This window comes from Cherax quadricarinatus, chromosome 10, assembly GCF_038502225.1.
Source record: "Cherax quadricarinatus isolate ZL_2023a chromosome 10, ASM3850222v1, whole genome shotgun sequence".
Taxonomy (NCBI): Eukaryota; Metazoa; Arthropoda; class Malacostraca; order Decapoda; family Parastacidae; genus Cherax; species Cherax quadricarinatus.
Genome location: NC_091301.1, coordinates 31,595,731 through 31,623,405, shown reverse-complemented (window position 1 = coordinate 31,623,405; position 27,675 = coordinate 31,595,731). Strand labels below are relative to the sequence as shown.

General features: G+C 38.8%; 1 protein-coding gene across 2 annotated transcripts in view; it reads right to left on the bottom strand.

The window, feature by feature from the left end:
• ECSIT (evolutionarily conserved signaling intermediate in Toll pathway, mitochondrial) overlaps nt 1-27,675 on the bottom strand; it is a 148,887-nt gene that overhangs the window by 4,311 nt on the left and 116,901 nt on the right. Inside the window, exon 11 of one of the 2 annotated variants that reach the window (XM_053775697.2) lies at nt 20,483-20,607. The exons of the other annotated variant lie outside the window; for it this stretch is intronic. The gene's annotated coding sequence lies outside the window, so the exon portion shown is untranslated. Of the gene's footprint in view, nt 1-20,482; nt 20,608-27,675 lie in introns of those variants that run through there. 2 annotated transcript variants of the gene reach the window in all.

Below are 27,675 nucleotides of genomic sequence, written 5' to 3'. Positions count from 1 at the left end.
GGCTGTCTTATAGCTCACTGATGTTACTTTGTGTATACCTCTCTATTAACCCTGGGGTCATTTGTTTTAGTCTATGGTTAATTATTATTATTATAATCAAAAAGAAGCACTAAGAGTCTATGGTTAAGCCTCCCCTTGTTGGGCTGGATGGTGGTAGGCAAAATAGGGGAGCTACAGGTGATTACTAATGTGTGGCTTGTCTTCATGCTACACAACCTACTGATGACCCCCTGCCCACCCTAGGATTCTCCTCAGAACCTGATACTGCTCTCAGGCACTACTTTATTGCTTGACCCTGGTGCTTAGTATCCACCTTAACCCCCTTTGATACCTTTGACTTTCACAGTACTTTGGTCATGCTCCTGGCTTCTTCCATGATGCAGCATCAATTTTCAGGTTGTTTGCTTGTCATGGGACAGAGGCTCAGTCATTATTTAAATAGCCTTGATACAAAGCTAATGATTCTGTCTCTGGAACTGTTACCTCCTTGCTCACATCACAAGAAACAGGCTACCTGGAAACTTCTTTTCCCTCATATGTATTTCAAAAACCATCTTGGACAAAATTCCCTCCAACCAACACCTGGTTACCTCACTGACCATTGCATTAGCAAAGCTCCCGTGAGACATGATGGCCAAAATGTATGCTCTCATGAGGCATGTTGGCCAAAATGTAATCTTTCATAACCTTAACCCTTTGACTGTTTTGGTTGCATATACATGTATATGTCTTACGAGCCAATGTGTGTGACGTATATACAGTGGAACCTCTACTTACGAGTTTAATCCGTTTCATGACCTTGCTCGCAACTGGATTTGCTTGTTTGCAGAGTCAATTTTCCTCATTTAAATTAACTGAAATGGAATTAATTTGTTCCAGTGGAATTCCAGGCACAAGAAAATTTCCCTAATATCAACTCTGCAGCTTATTTATCTATCACAATTCATGTAATATGACATAATAAACAATATTAATAACACAGAAACATGATATATACACTAGAATGAATAAAAAACTACATGTCATTAGGTATGTGGCTAATGGTGGTGACAGCAGCCATTGTTGTTGGGGTTTATAGGGCCACCACAGCTGCCATTCCTGCTGCTGACTACATGTGTAGAGAACCTAGGATAACCCAAAAAAATCAGACAGAGTGACTTATAAGTGCTACACTCTTAATGCTTCACTTAATTGCTACAATCTTAATGCTACACTTTGCCACTGCTGCTTCATGTTGTCTGCCACTGCTACCTCATGTTGTCTGCCACTGCTGCTTCATGTTGTCTGCCACTGCTACCTCATGTTGTCTGCCACTGCTACCTCATGTTGTCTGCCACTGTTACCTCATTTTGTCTGCCACTGCTGCTTCATGTTGTCTGTCACTACTGCTTCATGTTGCCTGTCACTGCTTCTTCATGTTGTCTGCCACTACTACCTCATGTTGTCTGCCATGGCTGCTTCACATTGTCTGCCACTGCTGCTTCATGTTGTCTGCCACTGCTACCTCATGATGTCTGCCCCTGCTGCTTCATGTTGTCTGCCACTGCTGCCTCATGATGTCTGCCACTGCTACCTCATGATGTCTGCCACTGTTGCTTCATGTGTCTGCCACTGCTGCTTCATGTTGTCTGCCACTGCTACCTCATGATGTCTACCACTAATGTCACCAAAGAATCGAACATTTCTGCTATTTTGAGCTCAATTTAAAGGTACTTTTCATCGTGAAACCAATTAAAATCATATTTATTTTTGTAGTATATCTTCCATTCTATCACATGAGACCAAATAAAACGAGAATACAACCATAAAAACCATATGAAAACATACTGCTAAGGGGAGGTTAATGGCTGAGAAGTGAACTCCATTATTTATGGTCCGATTTCTTTCATTTTTGGTGTACGTTAAGAAGCATCTTTTCATCATACATTGCCCAAGTTTCAATAAGATAGTCCAACAAACAACTTAGATCCAATTCCCTAGATCAAGAGCAAGAGCCCCCTCACCAGTGTCAATTAACCTTCCTTGAGGCCTGCTCGCATCTGGAAATTTTGCTCGCGTCTGGAAGCAAAAAACTGACCGAGCAGCTGCTCGTATCTGGAAAAACTCGCACATGGATGCACTCGTAAGTAGAGGTTCCACTGTATACTCAAAAATTCTAGCGGCTTCAGATCAAGTGGGAGAAAGCTGGTACTCCCACATGTGAGAGGATGGGTCTGTGTGGTCAGTGTGCACAGTATAAAAAAATCCTGCAGCACACAGTGCATAATGAGAAAAAAAAAACTCCGACCGTGTTTTTGGATTAAAACGCTGACTTCGAGGTGTATTTTCGTATAGTATTTATTTTTGTATTCTCGTTTTCTTGGTCTCATTTGATAGAGTGGAAGACATATGATAGAAACAGATGATTTTGATTGGTTTCACTATGAAAAGGATCTTGAAATGGAGCTCAAAGAAGCAGAAATGTTCAATTTTTGCTGATGTTCAAGAGTAAACAAATGACATCATTGTCCAATAAATGTCCAACAAGCCATTCTAATATGCAATCATGAATGGGTTGGCATTATTTATACAATTATTACATTAATGCAGTAGTCTACATAACAGTAAATCTATTTTTGTGCGAATAAAAATTCAAAATAGAAAGCAAGAGTAATATAAGAGGGGCCTGGAGATGTGACTGATGAACAGAGAAAATGTTATTTTAGTGCCAGGAATGTCTGCATTGTTCATTCTGGACCCTATTTTGAAATTGGCATATTTTTTAATTTGCTTGAAATTTGCCAAATTGTCATTTTCTGACTACTTTATTGGGTAGTTGAAGTCAGTAAATGGGCAGTTTCTTGTACTCAATCGATAGAACAAATGGAATTCTAAAGAAATAGCTATGAGTTTGGTTGACTGGAACAATGGAATTGGCTGAAAATAGGGCTCAAAGTGGGCGAAATAGCTGATGCATAAATATAGCCGAGATCGCTAACTTCGCGAGAACGTAATTCCATAAGTTTTCCATCAAATTTTGTACTTTTGGTTTCATTAGCATCAGGAAAAGATTCTCTACCATTTCACAAGAAAAATAATTTTTTTTTTTTTTTTTAATATTTTGCAACACTGAGAGAGACTAGGATTGGGGGTTGCGACAGTCAAAGGGTTAAAGCAGTTAAGAGATTTTGTAGATAGCAAGGCTCAGGTTACAATACATAGGAGGAAGATAATTTTCCAGTAAAGGTAGGCCTTAGACTGGGCTGTTTAACACATTTATAGATGGGGCTGTAAAAGAAGTGAATACTAGAGTGTTGGGGAGAGGTGTGGAAATGAAAGATGGTAAATCTTGTATGGAGTTGTCACAGTTGCTTTTTTGCTGATTACAGTTCTTATGGGAGATTCTGAAAAGAAGTTGCAAAGGTTAGTAGACAAATCTGAGTGTATGTAAAAGAAGAAAATTTAAAGTAAACATAAGAAAGAGCAAGGTGATGAAAGTAACAAAAAATAAAGGTAATGAAAGCTTGGATATCATAGTGGAAGGAGGGAGTATGGAGGAAGTAAATACATTCAGATATCTGGGAGTGTACTTGTAGGTGGGTAAGTCTATGAAAGAAGAGGTGAACCATAGAAGTAACGAGGAGGAAAAAGGTGGGTGGTACACTGAGGCATCTGTGGAAGCATAGAACCTTAACCATGGAGGCAGAAAGAGAAATATATCAGAGTAGTATAGTGGAGGAGCTAACACTCTTATATAGGCATGAAAGACAGGTTTTAAACTAGGGGTGGGATGATACAAATTTTTTTTGCTGATACCAATACTCAATTTTTTTTTTAAGTTATATGTTCTATATATAAGGAATACTTATTGCTCAATAGGTATTAAATAACCAAGGGAGGTTAGATATTAAATAATCTCTCTTGAGATGCCAATGTCATTACTCATCACTAATTACAGGCACCACAGTGAAGCTTACAAACTGAAACAAGAAAATGAAAAACCTATGAATACATTTACATATTAATCCTTTCAGGGTCCAAAGGCCAAATTTCAAAGTGTGCATCAGTTTCCAAGAATTTTCAAAAAATAATTTTCTTATTTATTCTTATGAAATGGTAGAGAATCTTTTTCTAAAGGTAGTAAAACAAAAAGTACGAAATTTGATGGAAAAATTACGAAATTATGCTCTCGCAAATTTTGATGTGTCAGTGATATTTATGCATCGGCGATTTTGCCGACTTTGACTCTCATTTTAGGCCAATTACTACATTATTCCAGTCGACCAAATTCTTAGCTATTTCACTGTATTACTTCTATTCTATCGATTGAGCAAAAGAAATCGCCAAGTCAACTGTTTCAACTACAAAATAGTGATCGGAAATTGGTAATTTGGCCAATTTAACCCTTTCAGGGTCCGTCCCGTAGATCTACGGCTTTACGTTCAGGGTCCAAACCGTAGATCTACGTCATGAGCTCAGCTCACTCTGATAAACTGTGAGTGGTACATTTGGGCCTAGATATGAGAGAATACATCTATGTGGTATGTGTGCACCACATAAAACAGATCCTGCAGCACACTGTGTATAATGAGAGAAAAAATGAAATCATGATTTTTCGATTAAAACAGCGACTTTGCAGTGTTTTTTCGTATGTTTTTTATAGTTGTATTTGCGATTTCTTGGTCTCAATTGATAGAATGGAAGACATATTACAGAAATAGAGATGATTTTGATTGGTTTTAGCACTGGAAATGGCTTGAAACTGAGCTCAAAGTAGCAGAAATGTTAAATTTTTGCCGATATTCAAGAGTAAACAAACGACCTCACACGTCTAATACACGCCAGCTGGTGGGTCTAATATGCATTCACAAATATGGTGATGATATTTATACAATTATTACAGTATTGCATAACAGTAAATCTTCTATTTTTTGGTGTGAATAAAAATTCATTATGTGAATAAAAAATCAAAATGGAATTTATTTGTAAAGCCTCAAAACATAACTAATGAACAGAGGAAATGTTAGTTTAGTTCCAGGAATACCTACATTGTTTATTCTGGACCCTATTTTGAAATTGGAATATTTTGAATTTTGTGTTAAATTGGCCAAATTAACAATTTCCGATCGCTTTAATTTGTAGTTGAAACAGTTGACTTGCTGATTTCTTGTGCTCAATCGATAGAATAGAAGTAATACTAGTGAAATAGCTAAGAATTTGGTTGGCTGGAATAATGTAATTGGCCTAAAATGGGAGTCAAAGTCGGCAAAATCGCCGATTCGTAAATATCGTTGACACATCAAAATTCGCGAGAGCATAATTTCGTCAATTTTCCATCAAATTTCATACTTTTTGTTTTATTACCTTCACAAAAAGATTCTCTACCATTTCATAAGAAAAAATAAAAATTTTTTTTTTTTGAAAATTCTTGGACACTGGGGCACCACTTCAGATTTGGGCCTTGGACCCTGAAAGGGTTAATGCAAAGTTCAAAATATTCCAATTTCAATGCAGGCATTCCTGGCACTAAACTAACATTTCCTCTGTTCATTAGTTACGTTTTCAGGCTTTACAAATGAATTCCGTTTTGATTTTTTATTCACATAATGAATTTTTATTCAAACCAAAAAATAGATTTACTGTTATGCAATATTGTAATAACTGTATAAATAATATCACCACATTTGTGAACATATATTAGACCCGCCAGCTGGCGTGTATTAGACGTGTGAGGTCATTTGTTTACTCTTGAACATCGGCAAAAATTTAACATTTCCGCTACTTTGAGCTCAGTTTCAAGCCATTTCCAGTACTAAAACCAATCAAAATCATCTCTATTTCTGTAATATACCTTCCATTCTATCAAATGAGACCAAGAAATCGCAAATACAAGTATAAAAAAACGTATGAATAAACACTGCAAAGCCGCTGTTTTAATCGAAAATTACGGTCTCAGTTTTTTTCTCTCGTTATGCACTGTGTGCTGCAGGATTTGTTTTATGTGGTGCACACATACCACATAGATGTATTCTCTCATATCTAGGCCCAGATTTACTACTCACAGCTTATCAGAGTGAGCTCAGCTAATGGCGTAGATCTACGGTTTGGACTCTCAACCTAAAGCCGTAGATCTACGGCACGGACCCTGAAAGGGTTAAGTAATTTGATGAATATGTAATCAGAAATCAATTACAAAAGTCTGAATAATTTCCAGTTATATTAAACAGTATTTTTTATTTAAAGGTAAACCCTTTCAATGTTTGTGTCATAGTTTTACAAGTTTGCATCTCTGTCCATGCTGTAGTTCTGCGCAATGAGCTCAGCTCACTCAGATAAGCAGTGAGTGGTAAATTTGGGCCTAGATATGAGAGAATGGGTTGATGCAGTAAGTGTGCACCAGATAAAAATAATCCTTCCCCATGCAGAGCATAATGGGAAAAAACTGTGACCGTGTTTTGGTATAAAATAGTGACTTTGGGGTGTATTTCTGGATGGTTTTTACTGTTGTAGTTTCAGTTTCTTGGTCTCATTGATAGAAGTGACAATGTATTACAGAAACAAAGTAGCTTGAAATTTAGCTCAGTAGCAGGAATGTTTGATTTTTGCTGATATTCCAAAGTAAATAAATCACCTCACTCTTCTAATACAGGTCCAACTGGACAGTCTGAGTTCATGAATACACTGATATTATACAATCATTACAGTAATGCATAACAGTAAATCTATCTTTTTGTGTGAATAAAAATTCAAAATGAATTCACTTGTGAAGCCAGGGAACTTAACTAATGAACAAAGGAAATATTATTTTAGTGCCAGAAATGCCTGCATTGTTTATTCTGGACCCTATTTTGAAACTGGCATATTGTGCTCAATCGATAAAATGGAAGACATATTAGTGAAATAGCTAAGAATTTGGTCCACTGGAATAATGTAATTGGCCTAAAATAGGACTCAAAGCTGGCAAAATCACCGAGGCATAAATAGTACAGTGGTACCTCGAATTTCAGCTGAAATTCATTCCAGAAGGCTGTTTGAGTGCCGTTACCAAACACATTTGTTCCCATAAGGAATAATGTAAATTAGATTAGTCTATTTCATACCCCCAAAAATACACTTACAAAACCACTTACAAAAATACACTTACATAACTGTTCGAGTTGGGAGCTGTTTGAAATTTGAGGTACTACTGTATTTGTATATTATTATAATAACTTGAAACTGCAAATCTAAAATTATAGATGAGAACTTGAACAACAACCTCTCTCCAATATTAACCCCTCGACTGTTGCAACCTCAAATCCTGAGGTGTCTCCTGGTGTCACAAAATTTCCAAAAAAAAAAATCTTATGAAATGATAGAGAATCTTTTCCCGATTGTAATGACGTCAAAAGAACGAAATTTGATGGAAAACTGATGGAATTACGCTCTCGCGAAGTTAGCAACCGCGATGATATTTACAAATCAGCGATTTCGTCCACTTTGAGCCCTATTTTCTGCTAATTCCATTGTTCCAGTTGACCAAACTCATAGCTATTTCTTTAGAACTCCATTTGTTCTATCGATTGAGTACAAGAAAGTGCCCATTTACCAATTTCAACTACCCAACAACGTGGTCAGAAATTTGCAATTTGGCCAATTTCACGAAAATTAAAAAATATGACAATTTCAAAATAGGGTCCAGAATGAACAATGCAGACATTCCTGGCTTTAAAATAACATTTTCTTTGTTCATCAGTCACATCTCCAGGCCCCTCTGATATTACTCGTGCTTTCTATTTTGAATTTTTATTCAAACAAAAAATAGAAGATTTACTGTTATGCAGACTACTGAAATATTGTAATAATTGTATAAATAATGTCAACCCATTCATGACTGCATATTAGAATCACTACTTGGACATTTATTAGACAATGACATCATTTGTTTACTTTTGAACATCGGCAAAAATATGTAAAACATTTCCCCTACTTTGAGCTCCAATTCAAGGTTCTTTTCATAGTAAAACCAATCAAAATCACCTCTATGTCTATAACATGTTTTCCATTCTACCAAATGAGACCAAGAAAAGGAGAATACAACCATAAATACCATATGAAAATAGACCATAAAGTTGGCATTTTAATTTAAAAAAAACGGTCGGAGTTTTTTTTTCTCATTATGCACTGCGTGCTGCAGGATTTTTTTATATGGTGCACCGTGACCACACAGACCCATTCTCTCACATGTGGGCCTACCAACTTTCTCCTGCTTGACTTGAAGCTGCTAGAATTTATGAGTACAGTATATATACGTCAAACACGGTGGCTCGTAAGACATATATATACGACTGAAACAGTCAAAGGGTTAAACTAAATTAAGTGGCACATTTCCATTATACAGATTAATTTTTTTTAACTCTGAAGAAGATTTAGATTTTGCCACCGAAGTGGCTAGTTTATTGTGCACCCCATATCCATCCTGTGGACGGTAGCGCGAGAGCATATGGATATACAAAAGGCCTAGGAACTAGGCCCCAAAGGGTTAACAGGAATACATATGGATTTATATCTACACTTATCTGTTGCAAGCAAATTTAGGAAATTTGCTTTGTATATCTGGTATCTTATTTTCATTAATAAGATATCTTGACATGTCACATAGGTTATTATACTGTCTGTCTCTGTATTCCTCAATAAGTGGACAATTAAGCACATAGTGTTCAAGAGAGTGACCATATGCCTGATCACATAATTTACATTTAGTTTGATCATCATCTGTGTGTCTCCCAAACTGCCAGAAGTACTTGTAACCAAGCCTAAGCCTGGCCACTACAACATCAGTCAGTCTGTTCACATTGCAAGTTGCTCCATAAACATACTTATCTACATTCATATTATCATAGTGGGTTATAGATCTACTCAGGCTTTTAACTGCATTCCTATAACAATCATTTTCATTATTTACTTCTCTCCTAATATTATTCCTAATGCTAGACACAGTTATTTAGTAATTTAAGCATACAAACAGAGGTACAAAAAATACAGGTAAGAGCAGCATGCCAAAGCCACTTATATGCATAGCATTACGGGCTGGCTTAAAATTAACTTAAGATTAACTAAGCAATGATGAAATCAGTGATAAAACATTATTGTAAACAGATAACTATAAAGCACAAATGAGTATTACAAAGACAGGTCATATGGTTGCTTGCATTGCTGTACATTCAGTTGAATGGAGTATTCTGTTAGGTAGTGTATTTAAAAAAATAATAAAGTTAGATTGGGTCCTAGGTTTAACATTTGTGTGATATAATTGTGAGTAACATATAGGATATACAATTTATGAGGTTCAGTTATTCAGTATTTATTTGGTTTTGAGTGAGTAAGTGATCTTTGAGAAGAGACTTGAATTTATAAACAGGTAGTGTTTCTTTTATATTTACAGGTAATGAATTCCAGATTTTAGGGCCTTTTATGTGCATTGAGTTTTTGCATAGCGTGAGATGGACACAAGGAACATCAAAGAGTGATCTGTGCCTTGTGTTATGGTCATGTGTTCTGTTGAGGTTGGCAAGGAGATGTTTGAGGGGAGGGTTAATATCAGAGTTAAGTGTTCTATGTATGTAATAGGTGCAATAATAAGTATGGATGTTTTGTATGGTGAGTAGGTTGAGTGTTTTGAATATTGGTGGAGTGTGTTGCCTGTAGTGAGAATTTGTTATCATTCTAACTGCAGCCTTTTGTTGGGTAATTAGTGGTCTGAGATGGTTAATTGTTGTTGAGCCCCATGCACAAATTCCATAGGTGAGATAGGGGTAAATAAGAGAGTGATAAAGGGCCAGGAGGACTGACTGTGGAACATAGTACCGTATCTTCGATAGTATGCCTACAGTCTTGGAGATTTTCTTAGAAATTTGTTGTATATGTGTATGAAATTTGAGTCTATTATCGAGGTGGATTCCTAGGAATTTTCCCTCTGTTAGCTTTGTGATAGGTGATCCGTTTATTGTTATGTTAAGAGGTACATCTGTAGCTCTGTTACCAAACTGAATGAAGTAGGTTTTGTCAATGTTTAGTGTAAGTTTGTTAGTCCTCATCCAGGTAGATATTTTCTGTAATTCGGTGTTTACAGTATTGGCTAGCGTGACTGGGCTTGGGTGACAGAAGACGTATGTAGTGTCATCTGCAAAAAGTGTGGGTTTGAGTAATTGCGAAGCATTTGGTAGGTCATTTATGTATAGGAGAAAGAGAAGAGGGCCAAGGACACTTCCCTGTGGGACACCAACTGTAATTGGTTGTGCGGAAGAGCTTGCCCCATTTGCGTACACATATTGGCTTCTGTTGCTGAGGTAAGACTTTAGGTAGTTGAGGGAGTGCCCTCTAATACCATAGTGTGACAATTTTACGTGGAGCAAGTCATGGTCAACTGTATCAAAAGCTTTACGTAAGTCAATGAAGATCCCCAGTGGGACTTCTTTTTTCTCTATTGCAGTGTATATATGTTCTAGCATGTGTATAATAGCATCATTAGTATTTTTATTAGGCCTGAATCCAAATTGGCAGGGGTTGAGAATGTTTTGGGAGATGAGGTAGGAGTAGATTCGGTTATGAATTATACCAAAGTTATATTCTACATTCTCCTTCTGGGTACTCTTCTTGGCTAACATATCAACTTTATCATGAAGGAGTAATCCAATGTGTGATGGGATCCATAGCAATTGTACATTAATTCCTTTGTCCCTAATTTTTGAGTATCTATACCTGGCTTCTCCAATGAGCATGTTGTTGGAGTCATTATATGAGTCAAGAGCCTTCAATGATGACATAGAATCAGTAATGATGATAGAGTCAAGCTCAGTATCATAGGTTAGCTTTAGCGCCATTAGGATTGCAAACAATTCAGTTTGCAGTGTAGACGCCCAGTTGTTAATTCTTATGCCTAACTCAACAAATTTATTATCGTTCTTAACTAGGGAGGTGGCAACAAGAGCAGATGCAGCCCTGCCAGAAGACTCCTGTTTAGATCCATCAGTGTATATAACTTGTGATAAACTTATTACTACCAGCTAGGCGAGAAATTTCTTCTTGAGCAGTTGCTCTAACAAGAGATTTAAGGAAGGGATTACTAGCAATAAGCTTCTTGGGAGGGACTTGTAGGTATGTGATATTAAATGAACACATCTTCCATGGAGGGGTGAAATGCTCTTGTTGCCTACAGTGATACAGTTCATGCAGGTTATAAAACTTAATGCAATTGCACGTTTTCACAATCCATTTAGATCTGTGTGTATTTACCTCTAGACACTTGGTAAGATTCACTGTGACAGTGTCTGGTTCGTTTCTCAACATTCTAATACCGAGTACAGTGTTAATTTCAACAATCCTATCACTGATACTAGAAATACCAAGCTCCTTCCTCATGTTAAGAACTTTTGTAGATCTGGGACAGCCAAGAATAATCCTGAGAGCTTCATTTTGCATTAACTCCAAGGGTCGGAGAGAACTTTATCTAGCTAATATCAACATGGGAGCAGCATAATCAATTAAGGACCTAACATAGGCTATGTACATCATTCTCACATTAGCACCATAGTTGGGATTGTAGCCAGCAACAGCGTTGAGAGCATTTAGCCTAGCTTTGCATTTCTTGTTTAGTTGTGGTATAGTGGATTTGTTAAAGGGTACATCTACACCAAGATATCTGTAAGTTTTAATGTAGCTAATGATTTCACCCTGCAAATAGATGGGTGGGGGATGTCGTTTGCTTGTTAATATCTTTGTTTTAGAGGAAGATATTATGAGGCCTAGTCGATTACAAATTGCTTGAACTTCATTAAGAATGGTATTCATCTTCTTATGCCCTGTTGTATGGATTATATCATCAGCATAGCTTATAGCTATATGTTTAGGTGAGGCAGGTAGAGCATTTAGGAGAGCATTAATCAGAATATTAAATAGCATGGGACTAAGAACTCCTCCCTGCGGTGTACCTAAAGACATTTCTTTAGAATCACTTCTGAAGCCTTGGTAAAGGACAGAGGATACTCTATTTGACAGGTATCCTATTATCCAGCAGAGTAAGCTACCACCAATATTCATTTTGGCTAGTTCATGTAGTATAACGGTTCTGTTCGCAATATCAAATGCAGATTTTAGATCAAGAAAAGTGGTAAAACTAGTAGAGGTGTGTGCAGTGAGAAAGGTGGAAATACAGTTCTGCACACTTTTACCTTTCATGAACCCATAGAGGTAGGGGGAAAGTTGGTGTCTGATTCTGTAGTACAGTCTGTTAAGCATCATTCTTTCAAAAGTTTTACAAAGACAACTAGTTAAGGAGATCGGCCTAAATGTATCAGGCTGTTGGGGCTTAGGGATAGGCACAATGAGACTATTGGTCCAGGAAGTAGGAAGAACGCCCTCAATGTAACTGAGATTATACAGTGCCAACAAAGGGTTAACAGGCACGTGCCTTAGAGTTCTGAGAATATCATAGGTTATACCATCCTCTCCAGGAGCAGTTGATCGACCTTTGGTTAATGCATTATCTAATTCATACTCGGTAAAGAGGCAATCACTCTCATCAGTATTTTGGCTCATAAAATTAATCAGTTTCAACATTTCTTCAGAAGTACTCTCTAAATTTTTTCTAATATGAGATGGAAGGTTTTCATGCCTGGATGTTTTGGACCAGTCATTTATGAGGTCATTTGCTTTTTCAAGAGGAAAGGGATGAGCAACATTGCCAGTCTTTTTCCTGGTTATTTTATTTATACCTTTCCAAGCCAAACTCAAAGGGGTGGACCTATTTAATCCACTAACAAACTGTTCCCATTCCTGTTGCCTAAGTTCTTCCTTTCTATTCCTTGCATTTGTTAGTGCAGCTTGGAATGTTCTGAGCAGGTCTGGGGTTCTACATTCACAGTATGCTTTACCAATCCTCCTAGCTGCATGTGTTAGATTGCGTAGCTGTGGATCATTATGGTATTTACATTGGTTTTTATTGTTATTTATAGTGGAGGGTCTTTGTTTCCTATTCCTGCCCACTTGATCTGTGAGAACACTCTCAATAGTGGCAATTAAATCATCATTAAATTTTTGTGTGCCAATGGGCTCGTAATTCTTATACCACTGATCCAAGTGGTTAATAAAGTTGTCTCTGTGTTCTGGTCTGAGAATAAGTTTCCTCCTTCTGTATTTAGCTCCTTGATTGCTGGAGATGTGATCAAGATTGACAGTTGTTAGTCTTGGGAAGTGATCAAATAGAAGATCATCAACTATGACAGAGTCATGCATCGTATATGATGTATTAAATCCAAGACACAGATCTAGTATGCCACCATATATGTGAGTAGGCTCAGTAGTGCCCACAATTCGAACATTATCATGCTCATTTAGCAATTTCACTAGTTTAGTTCCATTGGTGTTTGTTATAGACCCACCAATATTCTTATGTCTGGCATTAAAATCTCCAAGAATGATGGTAGGTTCACTATTGATGCGATCTGGTAAAGCATCAGGTCGAAGCTGGTTCACTGGGGCATAGAGATTAAAAATGTTTATGGAAAAATCGCCTGCATATACTTTGACACCATGATACTGCATGTTAACTCGACTCTGCAAGGAAAGGAGTGAATGTGGCAAGTTCTTTCTGACATACATCACACAACAGTTGGTTGACCTTAGGTTATAAGCTGCATATCCAGGCAAGTTTGGTGGAGGTGCTCCATCTTTCAATCTACATTCCTGCAAACAGATGACATCAATATTCTTGGTTGCACTAATATGATGTAAGTCAGGCAACCGCTTCCTGATGGAAGCAATGTTCCATGAAAAGATTTGTAATGTATCCATTGTAGTGAGTTATTACAATCTCTTGCTCATAAGATGGTAAAACTATTATGCTTTGACTACAGTGTGCAGGCACTTAAGAGCAAATAGCACAGTTTGTACGTCTTTATCTTCAGGACCTTTATTATTAAGCATTTTTCGGCATCTTGGCAGCCAGTTAAAAGGCAAGTTTTGAAGCCAAGAGTCATGGGCTTCTTTCTGACAAATTGCTGGAAACTGAACGGGGATTGCTGCACTTTTGACATCATCACCATGCTCAAGAGCATCATCCTGATTACATATATTTATTAAACTTGTCAGGATCTGTTCAAGATGCTCAATTTTTTTCTGGAAATTTGTTATAATATGAGGAAGGTCAGGCGAATCCAATGCCTCTCCGGAGGATGGCACTTCTGGGTTAGTGCTTTCTTTAACACCTATCACCTTAACAGGTACCATGGTTACATTAGTGTTCTCTGTTTCATCATTCATTGCAGGTAGGTCCTGTGCATCTGACTCATCTCCAACTTCCAGGGGGGTTACCTGTGTGGTGTCCGTCTGACTGTTGTAGTTGTGTGTATTGGGAGAAATGACAAACTCGTCCCCATATTCAGGTGTAGCCATAGGTATCTGTAGTGGCAGACCACTAGTTCCACATGTGCTAGCAGGGATGTCTAGCTCCTCCACAGCTGGTGTGTGTGATGGCATTCTGGTATCACCAGAATCCTTTGCAGTGAGGTGGGGTTCTTGCACACTTTGCAGAGGTTCAGTCTCAGATCTGGCTGTGGTAGACTGGATGGCCTCATCCTCAGTTACCATTAAAGGACTGTTATCAAGTTTACATCGAAGGTTGTTTGGGTTCTGACTGCAGTCCTTGTGGGAAACTGTAACCCCAACTTCTTTACAGTTAATACACTTAAATTTTTGGCTGTCAGGGCCTACTGTGCATTCTCTAGTGGAATGTTTCCCAGCACACTTACCACACCAAGAATGTAGTATTCCACAGTCTACTGCAACATGGCCATAGTGCTGGCATTTGTAACACCTACGTTTAGGGGGTAGGTACACTTCGATGTTTAGGAAACGTAAACCATGCACCCAGATATTCCGGGGGAGGGGCACAGGACCCACCCAACTGGCAATAATTTGGGATTTTCCTTTAAGTCTTTTAGGCTTGATGATATGCTCACTGAGAGTCAGATGGGATGGGTCCATGCATAGAGGGTATCCAAAGATTATGATACTGACCCATTTTTTAAAGTGGTGAATGTCTGATGGAGGTCGGACCAGCTTAATACCCCCGTAAGGTGTACTAAGTAGATCATTGATCAGTTCTGCATTCTGTTCCACAAACACAAAGTTGTGTGTGTTTTTCCTAAATTGGATCCTTGAGTTAGGATGCTTGTTTACAGCTTCCATTAGCCATGCACACTTAGCAGGCAGCAGGGTGTTGTCAGGGAAGTTCAGCTTAACACATTCTTCCTTTGAAGAAAGACTTCTTGCAGCCTCTGTGCACCAAGGACGTTTAGTGTCACATTGTGTACGAGTCAAGTAAGTCTGACTACGTCGACGCTCTAGCCCTTTCTCACTTTTTCTCTTTTGTTTACTTTTAAAGGTCTGGAAGCTATCATCATTTCCATCACCTGCAGAAATAGGTTCCTCTATGACAGTTGCCATGTTTGCCAGTGATGATATCTGGTGTAAGACTCACAACACAGAATTCCTCGCTTATCTTTCCCTTATAGCTTATGCAAGAGTAAATATTTACCATAAAGTCAGAAGTCTAAAATAGATCATATGCACAAGTGTTCAAGATCAATGAACACTTCCAATTATACTTAACCCAGATTACTACTACTTAATACGATACACACCTTACTAAAAATACATTCAGAGACTTCTTGTATGTGTGTTAATAATATGGTACATACAATGATATAATGGATGGTACAGGCGAGGTCTTACACCTTATCACAAATTACAAAGATGAAAAGAGAGAGAGAGAGAGAGAGAGAGACAAAGTAGGTAATATTGAGCATAAAATTAGAATTCTGACATATATCACATTAAACAAGAGGTTCAAATTCAATGATAACTTCCACTTGAGTTAGTTCAGGCTACTGCCACGTAATGTACCTCACTGAAATAATAATATAGCAGACATCACAATGAATGCTGAAGACAACCTGTTACCCCAACCATAGATTGTAAACAATATTACTAAAAAAAAAAAAAAAAAAAAAAAAAAAAAAAAAAAAAAAACAAAAAAAAAAGAAAATAAAAAAAAACTAGGTAATGTTACAATGACAATGAGATAAATCACTCTGGTCGACTTGCTTGGTCCATCCTGGGTAACTCACACATTACTATGTTATACATGTATGCAAGCATAAGTGTGCAGCTGTAGATAGATGAACCAGTACCTGAACAATCTCACTTACACACGCGTTACTATGTATGACAAGTGCTACCAAGCACACCAAGTGTACACTTTATCACTTAGAATACACTTGTGTTGATGTAAATATAGGTGAGAGTGGTACACCGCTGGTCATAATAAACACTCTCAACTTCTCAAGGTCACACACTAGGCCCAGCTTCTGGAGTTGCCAAGAAGTTTGTCAAAAATGATGTGGTGGCGGCAACATCGACGAATTCCACATACGCGCATTACATTATTTAGCGGTTTTTTAAGTTTTTTCTTTTCTTTTCCAATTTTTTTCTATTCCTACTAACATTTGGGGCCTGAGAGACCAATACTGTATATAATGTATATATATAAACTCACTGTATTGAACACAATAACTGCACTAAAGTTATTATCATATTATTGTTTACCACTGTTGTTTATTACAATAAACATGCACAAATCTTGTATAATACTAATGTTCTATCATATATTTACACATTTACAATCACTGGACATGGTTTTAGAACTGCTGGAGCTTGTGGAACTCCTTGAAACAAGGCACCATGCACAGAGGTACCTTACATTCCTCACACATAAACCGAGTGTCTTTGCATCTTTGTTGCTGTCGCTTTGTTTGTGCACAGACAATGCATCTCTTCTGAGCAAATTTCTTCTGAGTTGAAGGAAGTTGTATTATGAAATGATCACCTTCCCTCCTCAAACGCTTGGGTATATCCTGAGTAATTCGAGGACCTTGTTATATAGCAGGTGTTCTTACCTGGTACTTCATTATGAGTTGTCTGACAACAGACAAACAAAATTCACCATACGGTGGTCTGTTGCCAGTCTTTATTTGGTACATATTATATGCACTGAGCATAGAAATGTCCATGAGATGGAAGAAAAGTTTCATGTACCACTTGTAACTCTTACGAACACAGTCAACAAAACCAATCTGCATGTCACATTTGTCAACCAAGTGCATGATTTGTGTATAATCAATCACTGTCACTGGTTTTCGAATCCGTTCATTAGTCACTTGATCAACTTTGCCACTGTCTTGCATTTCATTACAGTGAATGGTTGTCAACAATGTAACATCTCGTTTGTCATGCCACCGTAATGCCATGATGTCATTGGCAGTAAACATCTGCACGTCATCACCACGAGCACCTGCGTTGAGCCTGGGCATATGTTTACGATTAGAACGCACTGTGCCACACACATCTGTCTTGTTCACTTGCATGAAATCACTGAGTAATGGGCTTGTGTACCAGTTATCGGTATATAATGTATGCCCCTTACCAAGATAAGGTGCCATCATGTTTCTCACTACGTCACCTGAGATACCCAATAACATCTTGGTATCTTTCAATGTTTTACTTCCCGTGTATACAACAATATCCCACACCAGGCCACTGTCACAGTCACAGAGTACAAACAGTTTTATACCAAAGCGTTTCCTCTTGCTCGGTATATACTGCCTGAATGACAGTCTACCTTTGAACAAAATCAAAGACTCGTCAATTACAACATTCTTGAATGGATAAAAGTATATGCTGAACTTTTGTTTGAGATACATGAAAACATTTCTAATCTTGTATAACCTGTCACTTCTGTCAGGCCTGGTTTTGTCAGAGAAGTGCAACATACATAAGAGTAAGATAAACCTGATCACTGGTATGATTTCACTGAAGGCCTGGGTAGAAATTAGCCGATCTGTGGACCAGTATGCTTTTATATTATGCTTATAGACATGAGGCATAAGCATTATTGTTGCAAAAAGCAAATACATTTCTGCAACAGTCATCTCTTTCCACCTGTGTAGTCTTGACTGTGGTGATATGATCGTATTTGCCATGGTGTACTCAAAATACTTATTACTTTCCCTGACAACAGTTTCCATCAATGGCTGGTCAAAGAATAATTCAAAGAATTCCAGTTCATTGGCCATGGTTCCAAGGGGACAAGTAGGTAGAATTCCACTTTGAGAGTCATCAAAGTGGTGAGGCTTGGGAACAAAATTGGGATTTTGCTGCCAATCCCACATACGGTTTGCTGGTGGATACTGGACATCATAGGCTGGTTGTGCGGGTGGTTGTGGTTGTGGTGGGCTGGTTGCTGACGCTCCACTTTGTCCTTGAACTGACGAGTCAGCAGCGTGAGTCCCAGCGTGGGCTGGTGAGTCATGCATGGCGGTGCCACTACCATCACCACTACCACCATCCACTGATGCCTCTGGTCTATCCATGCCAAGTGTAGCCACATCATCCTCACTATCACTACCTAAAACTGGTGTAGGGCCACGGGATGTACTCCGGGATGTACTCCGTCCCCTGGGCACAGCATAGGGTACACTACCCGAGCGCATGCAGCAGCGAACATACTGACGCTTCACTGGTGAATATGAATCCTCACTATCACTACTCGAATGATCATCGAGCGCAATAAAATCACAATCCACGTCACTATCATCATCATTACTGAAGTCAGAGGCCTGGCCACGCGAAAATATTAGCTTTCTCTTGCGTTGAGGAACAACCGACCGTGAGTCACGAGTGCCCACACCAGAGGTAGAAGGTTGAGGATCGTCAGGGTTTTCTGCACTATTACCGATATCCTGGTCATTCTTTTCGGTCACTAACTGATCAAAGCCATAGAATTCGTCTTCATTTCCACTTCCATCAGTGTCAGAACTATCAGATAGGAAGAGGAGAGTCCCAATTTTCCGGGGAGTGAGAGCTGACTTGCGATGAGGCATGGTGAACAAAGGTAACTGAGCTGGCGTTCCCACAATGCTATGCGGGCGCCTAGATTTTTTGTTTATGGCGCACACCCACCACGCAGACCCGTTCTCTCACATGTAGGCCTATGAGCACTTTTGCGCTAAATTTGACGGCGCTAGAATTTTGGCGTAGATCTACGGTTTGGACACTCAACGTGAAGTCGTAGATCTAAGGGACGGACCCTGAAAGGGTTAAGGAACCTCAACATCTACCTATTTTCACAAGTTAATCTGTTCCTATGACAATATGTTCCCTTCAGTGCCAAGTAACTTTCACACTACTGAAGAGAGGGTGAACTCTGATATTAATATTACTGGCTAGGTTTGCCAGAGATGAACTATCACATTTTCTTTCCACCACTCTACTGGATTTCCTTCTTAAGGTAATATGTCATTGCCATATACGTTCTATGTGTGTATTTGTTTTTATACTTGTGATAACATGAATACCAACTGGAAATAGAGAGATAGACTTAACTAAACCAGATGAACCTCACATGCAACCTATAGACACGGCCGACAAATTTAATGTCTTCTCTACTGTAGGATCAAAGCTAGCGAGTCAAATTCCTAGCTCAAATACCCATCCGAGCGAGTACCTCAGTGGCAACTATCCAAATACTCTATTTCTAGCTCCAACTAATTCCACTGAAGTCTCACTCATCATTAAATCATTAAAAAACAAATCAGGTGATCTAGATAACTTGCCACCATTCATATATAAAAAAGCTGCACCAGAACTGTCGCCCATTATTGCAACAATGTTTAACAAATCTATAGCTTCCTCAACCTTCCCATCCATACTCAAGACAGCAAGGGTCACCCCGATCCACAAAGGTGGAGATGGAAATATAAACACATATGCAGTATAATGTGATCCTTTATTGACTACGTTTCACCCACACAGTGGGCTTTTTCAAGTCACAAACAGATCTACCTGGGGCGGAAGGGACGCGAGTATTTATAGTCAGGTTCAGAATGCTGCATCTGATGATGTACCGAGTGGGGTTATAGAGTCTAAAATCTTGGGTAGCTTGGAAAGGAGATTGGATAAGTTTGTGAGCAGACCTTCTACAGTGTTCTTCCATTCCTGTGTTCTTATGTGGGATAGCGATGAAGAAGTTTCTTGGCAAGTGGTTCAGCTATGTTATAGAAGCCACTATTCTGGTTGAAGTTGTCGGATATAGAAATAAGTGATGATTCCAGGATTCTTCGGTATTGAGTGTTGTCTTCTGTGGCAATAAGTCTTGAGTTTCTGTAGTTTATCAAGTGGTTGTGTGAATTACGGTGTTGTACACAGGCATTCCTTGTGTCGTCAGACCTGCTTGCGTATTGGTGCTCTGAAATACGTGTTTGGAGGTCCCTTGATGTTTCGCCCACATATAATTTGTTGCAGTCATTACAAGGGATTATGTATACCCCTGCAGAGGGTGGAAGCTTGTCCTGTCTATCACTGGTAATGTCCTTGATGGTCGTGGTTGTGGAGGTAGATACTTGGAATGAGGTATTGGAAAAGATGTTGGAAACGTGTTTGGCAATGGAGTTGGTGGGGAGGACTATGTATCTCTTCTTGACAGTGTCTTCTCTGGGTGTGTTGAAGATGTTTAATGCCCGTCGTCTGCAGTCTCTGATGAAGTGACGAGGATAGTGGAGTTTAGAAAATACTTGTTCAATTATCGTGCATGTAACCTCTTCTCCTGTATATATTACTAAATGTAAAAGGAGAAACTTTCGTTTTTCCTTTTGGGCCACCCCGTCTCGGTGGGATACGGCCGGTGTGTTGAAAGAAAGAAGAAGTCTGTTGAGTATACCTGGTAAAGTGTATGGTAGAGTTATTATTGAAAGAATTAAGAGTAAGACGGAGAATAGGATAGCAGATGAACAAGGAGGCTTTAGGAAAGGTAGGGGGTGTGTGGACCAGGTGTTTACAGTGAAACATATAAGTGAACAGTATTTAGAAAAGGCTAAAGAGGTTTTTGTGGCATTTATGGATTTATTTATTTATTTATTTATTTATTTTATAATTTGAACACACATACAGAGGTACAAAAAATACAGGTAAGAGCAGCATGCCAAAGCCACTTGTATGCATAGCATTACAGGCAGGCTTAAAATTAACTTAAGATTAACTAAGCAATGATTTGGAAAAGGCGTATGGCAGGGTGGATAGGGGGGCAATGTGGCAGATGTATGGTATAGGAGGTAGGTTACTGAAAGCAGTGAAGAGTTTTTCCGAGGATAGTGAGGCTCAAGTTAGAGTATGTAGGAAAGAGGGAGATTATTTCCCAGTAAAAGTAGGCCTTAGACAAGGATGTGTGATGTCACCATGGTTGTTCAATATATTTATAGATGGGGCTGTAAGAGAAGTAAATGCTAGGGTCTTGGCAAGAGGTGTGGAGTTAAAAGATAAAGAATCACACATAAAGTGGGAGTTGTCACAGTTGCTCTTTGCTGATGACACTGTGCTCTTAGGTGATTCTGAAGAGAAGTTGCAGAGGTTGGTGGATGAATTTGGTAGGGTATGTAAAAGAAGAAAATTGAAAGTGAATACAGGAAAGAGTAAGGTTATGAGGATAACAAAAAGATTAGGTGATGAAAGATTGGATATCAGATTGGAGGGAGAAAGTATGGAGGAGGTGAATGCATTCAGATATTTGGGAGTGGACGTGTCAGCGGATGGGTCTATGAAAGATGAGGTGAATCATAGAATTAAAAAGGGGAAAAGGGTGAGCGGAGCACTTAGGAGTCTGTGGAGACAAAGAACTTTGTCCTTGAAAGCAAAGATGGAAATGTATGCGAGTATAGTTTTACCAATGCTCCTGTATGGGTGTGAAGCATGGGTGATGAATGTTGCAGAGAGGAGAAGGCTGGAGGCAGTGGAGATGTCATGTCTGAAGGCAATGTGTGGTGTGAATATAATGCAGAGAATTCGTAGTTTGGAAGTTAGGAGGAGGTGCGGGATTGCCAAAACTGTTGTCCAGAGGGCTGAGGAAGGGTTGCTGAGGTGGTTCGGACATGTAGAGAGAATGGAGCGAAACAGAATTACTTCAAGAGTGTATCAGTCTGTAGTGGAAGGAAGGCGGGGTAGGGGTCAGCCTAGGAAGGGTTGGAGGGAGGGGGTAAAGGAGGTTTTGTGTGCGAGGGGCTTGGACTTCCAGCAGGCATGCGTGAGCATGTTTGATAGGAGTGAATGGAGACAAATGGTTTTTGATACTTGACGTGCTGTTGGAGTGTGAGCAGAGTAACATTTATGAAGGGATTCAGGGAAACCGGCAGGCTGGACTTGAGTCCTGGAGATGGGAATTACAGTGCCTGCACTCTGAAGGAGGGGCGTTAATGTTGCAGTTTAAAAACTGTAGTGTAAAGCATCCTTATGGCAAGGCAGTGATGGAGTGAATGATGGTGAAAGTTTTTCTTTTTTGGGCCACTCTGCCTTGGTGGGAATCGGCCAGTGTGTTAATAAAAAAAAAAAATTTAAATTGGCATCTTTTTTAATTTGTGTGAAATTGGCCAAATTGCCAATTTCTGACTACAGTGGACCCCCGCATAGCGAACGCCTTGCATAGCGAACAATCCGCATAGCGGACGCTTTGTTCGCTAAAATTTTGCCCCGCATAGTGGACAAAAACCCGCTCAGCGGCCTTCGTCCGAGACGCGTCCAATGTGCTCCCTCAGCCAGCCTCACATGTGCCGCCCGTCCCATTGTTTACCAGCCAGCCTCCGCGGTAACATTCAAGCATACACTCGGAATATTTCGTATTATTACAGTGTTTTCGGTGCTGTTTCTGGAAAATAAGTGACCATGGGCCCCAAGAAAGCTTCTAGTGCCAACCCTACACCTCAAAGGGTAAGAATACCCATTGAAATGAAGAAAGAGATCATTGATAAGTATGAAAGTGGAGTACGTATCACCGACCTGGTCAGGTTGTACAAGAAACCAAAATCAACCATCTCTTCTATTGTGGGCAAGAAAACGGCAATCAAGGAAGCTGTTGTTGCCAAAGGTTTAACTGTGTTTTCGAAACAAAGATCGCAAGTGATGGAAGATGTTGAGAGACTCTTATTGGTGTGGATAAATGAAAAACAGCTAGCAGGAGATAGCGTCTCTCAAGCGATCATATGTGAAAAGGCTAGGAAGTTGCATGACGATTTAATTAAAAAAATGCCTGCAACTAGTGATGATGTGAGTGAATTTAAGGCCAGCAAAGGTTGGTTTGAGAGATTTAAGAAGCGTAGTGGCATCCATAGTGTGATACGGCATGGTGAGGCTGCCAGTTCGGACCACAAAGCGGCTGAAAAATATGTGCATGTATTCAAGGAGTACATAGAAACTGAAGGACTGGAACCTGAACAAGTGTTTAATTGTGATGAAACAGGCCTGTTCTGGAAGAAAATGCCAAGCAGGACCTACATTACTCAGGAGGAAAAGGCACTCCCAGGACATAAGCCTATGAAAGACAGGCTTACTTTGTTGATGTGTGCCAATGCTAGTGGTGATTGCAAAGTTAAGCCTTTATTAGTGTATCACTCTGAAACTCCCAGAGCGTTCAGGCAAAAGAATGTCCTCAAGGATAATTTGTGTGTGCTGTGGAGGGCAAACAGTAAGGCATGGGTCACTAGGGAATTTTTCTATAACTGGTTACACCATGCATTTGCCCCCAATGTGAAAGATTACCTAACTGAAAAGAAATTAGACCTTAAGTGCCTCCTGGTGTTAGACAATGCCCCTGGTCATCCTACAGACGTGGCAGAGCGACTTTATGGGGACATGAGCTTCATTAAGGTGAAGTTTTTGCCTCCTAATACCACTCCTCTCCTGCAGCCCATGGACCAGCAGGTCATTTCCAACTTCAAGAAACTGTACACAAAAGCTCTGTTTCAAAAGTGCTTTGAAGTGACCACAGACACTCGATTGACTCTAAAAGAGTTTTGGAAGGATCACTTTAATATCCTCAATTGTGTAAACCTTATAGGTAAGGCTTGGGAGGGAGTGACTAAGAGAACCTTGAACTCTGCTTGGAAGAAACTGTGGCCAGAATGTGTAGACAAAAGGGATTTTGAAGGGTTTGAGGCTAACCCTGAGAGGAGTAGTATACCAGTTGAGGAATCAATTGTGGAATTGGGGAAGTCCTTGGGGTTGGAGGTTAGTGGGGAGGATGTGGAAGAGTTGGTGGAGGAGGACAATGAAGAACTAACCACTGATGAGCTGATAGATCAACTTCAAGAGCAAGAGGCCAGACCTGGGGAAACTGGTTCAAAGGAGGGGAGAGAGAAATTGAAGGAATTGCCTACTTCAAAGATTAAGGAAATGTGTGCAAAATGGCCTGAAGTGCAAACCTTTTTTGATGAAAATCACCCTCACACAGCTATTGCAAGCCGTGCTGGTGACTGTTACAATGACACTGTTGTGAACCACTTTAGACAAATCATAAAGGAACGAGAGGTACAGGCCACTATGGACAGATATGTTGTGCGAAAGAAGTCCAGTGACTCTGAAGCTGGTCCTAGTGGCATTAAAAGAAGAAGGGAAGTAACCCCAGAAAAGGACTTGCTACCTCAAGTCCTAATGGAAGGGGATTCCCCTTCTAAACACTAACACTCTCTCTCCCCTCCTCCCATCCCATCAATCATCACCAGATCTTCAATAAAAGTAAGTGTCATGTAATTGTGCATGCCTTTTTCAGTTTGTGTGTACTAAAATTAACATTTTTTTGTGGTAAAAAAATTTTTTTTTCATACTTTTGGGTGTCTTGCACGGATTAATTTTATTTCCATTATTTCTTATGGGGAAAATTAATTCGCATAGCGAACATTTCGCATAACGGCCAGCCCTCTTGCACGGATTAAGTTCGCTATGCGGGGGTCCACTGTACTTTATTGGGTAGTTCAAATTGGTAAATGGGTGGTTTCTTGTACTCAACTGATAGATAAAATGAAGTTCTAAAGAAATAACTATGAGTTTGGTCAACTGGAACAATGGAATTGGCTAAAAACAGGGCTCAAAGTCGGCGAAATCGTCAATACATATATGTCGCTGAGACCGCTAACTTCGCAGGAGCGTAATTCCGTGAGTTTTCAACCAAATTTCATACTTTTGGTGTCATTACCATAGGGAAAAGATTCTCTATCATTTCATAAGAAAACATAATTTTTTTTTTCCAAAAATTTATCGACATAGAATGACAGTTTCAGAAAGGGGACTGCAACAGTTAAAGGGTTAAGGAGATTAGATGCATTTGGTAGGTCATTGATGTAAATGAGAGAGAGAAGTGGGCCTCTAACAAGAACAGGTTGTGTAGTGGAGCTGGCTCCATTTGTGTATACATACTGGGTTCTATTGTTAAGATAAGATTTTAGATAACTGAGAGTGTCCTCTGACCCTGTAATGTTCGAGTTTTTGGTGCAAAAGGTTATGGTCAACTGTATCAAAAGCTTTTTGTAAGTCTATGAAAAGTCCCAGGGAAAATTAATTTTTCTTGAGTGCAGAATATATAAGTTCAAGAATATGTATAATAGCATCATTAGTACTTTTTTCGGCCTGAACCCAAACTGGCAAGGGTTGGGTATGTTGTGGGATACGAAGTAGGAGTAGACTTGTTTATGAATTAATTTTTCGAAGATTTTAGATAGTAGGGGCACGTTTGATATAGGCCTATAATTGTTCAATTCAGTTCGATCACCTCCTTTGAGGATTGGGGTGACTCTTGCTGTTTTGAGTATGGATGGGAAGGTGGAAGATTCAATGGATTTGTTAAAAAGAGTTGCAATAATTGGTGACAACACATGAGAAGCTTTTTTATACATGAGTGGTGGTAAGTTATTTAGGTCTCCTGTATTGTTCTCTAGTGTTTTGATAAGCAAGATTTCAGTAGGGTTTGTTGGGGCTAAAAATAGAGTATTTGGGTAGTTGCTGGTGAGGTAGTCTTTTGGTTGAATGTTTGAGCTTGGGATTTTACTTACTAGTTTTGTTCCTATGGTAGAGAAAAAGACATTAAGTTTGTTGGCAGTATCGGTTGGCTGAAGGAGAGGTTCGTCTGGTTTAGTTAAGTTAATCATTTTGTTTTGTGACAGCTGTTTTGATCCTAGAATTTCAGATAAGGTTTTCCAGGTCTTTTTCATATCACCTTTTATGTCATGAAATCTGTTATCATAATACAGTTTTATGGACTTCCTTATTAGATTGGTTAGTATTGATGAGTAACGTTTTGTGAGATCCTTTGTTATTAGACCCATTCTGTACTGTTTTTTATATAGATGTTTTTTATCAATAGATTTGAGGATACTGTTTGTGAGCTAGGGGCTGTTTAGTCTCTTTGCTGTGATCTGCTTAGTTTTTATTGGGCAATGCATGTTATAGAGGTTTTGAGTTTTTTGTAAAAAAAAAATATTAACACATTCATCAATATCAAAGTTGTCTGCTAGCTTGTTTTGCCAGTCAATGTCACTAAATGCTGAAATAAAGTTATTAACAGATGACTCGTCGTGTAGTCGGAATGTGATCTTAGTTGTGTCCTGGGGCACTTTACACAACTTGATTATGAGAAAGATGGGGTAGTGGTCAGTGGTGTTATCTGTCATTATGCCTGCTTTTAACGGGGATATAGTGTTTGTCCAGATATGGTCTAGTAATGAGGCATTTGTGTCAGTGATTCTTGTAGGTTTTGTTATTGTTAGTAGAAGTAAGCAGCTGTTCATAGTGCTTGTGAATTCAGTCACTTGTGGGTCATGGTCATGGATGAGATTTATGTTGAAGTCCCCTGTAAGTATTAGGTGGTGTTCGTTCATTTCAGCATTAGTTATTATGTTTTTTAGTTTTTCACTAAAAGAGTAAATATTGGAGTGAGGAACTCTATAAACTGCTCCAACTGTTAGAGGTTTTGTAAGGTCTTTGGATTTAAATTTAGCAAAGGTATATTCACCATGTTCATCCCTTGTGCAAGTAGAATTTACACACTCTAGTTCATCTAAGTAGTATATAGCTGTTCCACCTCCTAATTGATCTGGCCTACAATTGTGTATGGCTGTGTAGCCAGGTATGGAACAGATGTTTGTAACATGTTTTAGCCATGTTTCAGTGAGAGTAGTGATAGACATACTGACATTTAGAGAATTCATTAGTGCTTGGAGGTCATCATAGTGTTTGTTTATTAAAGGCAATTGTTGTTAGGATCATGTGTGTCATTAAATAAAACATTAATGTCAGGATTGATGTTTGCAATCATATGACTAATGCAAGTTTAAAAATCTATAAGTAGTATAAACTGTTAATATTGCACTGGAGGTGATATGAGAGCTTATACAAGCAGTACAAAGTGTAGGTAGCAGAAGAACTATTCTACAGATTGCACAGATACTAACCAAGTAATAATAATAATACAAAATATATTAAGTTAAAAGATAGTAAAAAAAGGTCTTAAATAAAATTTAAATAGTAAGATTTGACTTAAAGCACAAAATTTAGGTAAGTAATAACACTATAAACAAATTGTATGATTAGTAATAAAAAATAATGAACTATTAAGACTAGGTATATCAATAGCACCTAACAATGTCTGCACTAATACTAGACAGTAAACAAAAAACAAAAAAGGGGGGTTTCAAAATAGTAGTACTTAACTTTGGATTGTATTACACTAACTATTATAGACTGCACACTAGAGAGTAAAAAAAAAAAAATAGGAGTTAACTAATGGAG